Source organism: Sceloporus undulatus, chromosome 11 (assembly GCF_019175285.1).
Source record: "Sceloporus undulatus isolate JIND9_A2432 ecotype Alabama chromosome 11, SceUnd_v1.1, whole genome shotgun sequence".
Lineage (NCBI taxonomy): Eukaryota > Metazoa > Chordata > Lepidosauria > Squamata > Phrynosomatidae > Sceloporus > Sceloporus undulatus.
Window position 1 is genome coordinate 7957080 of NC_056532.1, and position 1065 is coordinate 7958144.

The window sequence follows — 1065 nt, forward strand, 5'->3', positions numbered from 1 at the left end:
CCGCAAGTCCCTTCTTTGGCTTGACTTCTTTAGGTGAGTCCTTTTCTCGGCTTGACTTCTTTTGGCGAGTCCCTTCTTTAACTTGACTTCTTTCGGTGAGTCCCTTCCTTGGCTTTACTTCTTGCGGTGAGTTCCTTCTTTGGTTTGACTTTTTTGCGGTGAGTCCTTTCTTTCTCTTTACTTTTTTTTTGGTGAGTCCTTTCCTTGGCTTTACTTTCGGTGAGTCCTTTCCTTGACTTGACTTCTTTCGGTGAGTCCTTTTCTTGACTTGATTTCTTTTGGTGAGTCCTTTCCTTGGCTTGACTTCTTGCGGTGAGTCCCTTCCTTGGCTTTATTTTTGGTGAGTCCCTTCCTTGGCTTTACTTCTTGCGGTGAGTCCCTTCTTTGGTTTGACTTTTTTGCGGTGAGTCCTTTCTCTTTACTTTTTTTTTGGTGAGTCCTTTCCTTGACTTGACTTCTTTCGGTGAGTCCCTTCCTTGACTTGACTTCTTTTAGTGAGTCCTTTCCTTGACTTGACTTCTTTTAGTGAGTCCTTTCCTTGGCTTGACTTCTTGCAGTGAGTCCTTTCCTTGACTTGATTTCTTTTGGTGAGTCTTTTCCTTGGCTTGACTTGTTTTGGTGAGTCCTTTCTTTGTCTTTACTTCTTTCGGTGAGTCCCTTCTTTGGCTCGACTTCTTTCGGTGAGTCCCTCCCACTGCAAACCCTAGCATCCCCAGACCTATGTTTCCCATCCGGACCTTGCTCCTGGGAAGAAAAGAATCAGCCCCCAAACCCATCATCCACAAAACAAGGAGACCTTTTGGGGTGCTATTGACCTTTGCAGATGTGTTTTCTGCAAGCAAAGCCCCGGGACAATAGGGATCATGCATACTTCTTTACCTATGGAGCTTATTTACCTAGGAGCATGTAAATGGGGATCATGTTTACCTATGGATCTTATTTACCTATGGACAGGTAAATGGGGGTTTTATTTACCTATGGATCTTATTTACTTAGGGACAGGTAAATGGGGGTCTTATTTACCTATGGATCTAATTTACTTAGGGGCAGGTAAATAGGGATCAT

General features: G+C 43.7%; 1 protein-coding gene across 1 annotated transcript in view; it reads right to left on the reverse strand.

The window, feature by feature from the left end:
- Positions 1-1065, reverse strand: part of SHPK (sedoheptulokinase) — a 938822-nt gene that overhangs the window by 893538 nt on the left and 44219 nt on the right. The gene's annotated exons all lie outside the window — the stretch shown is intronic.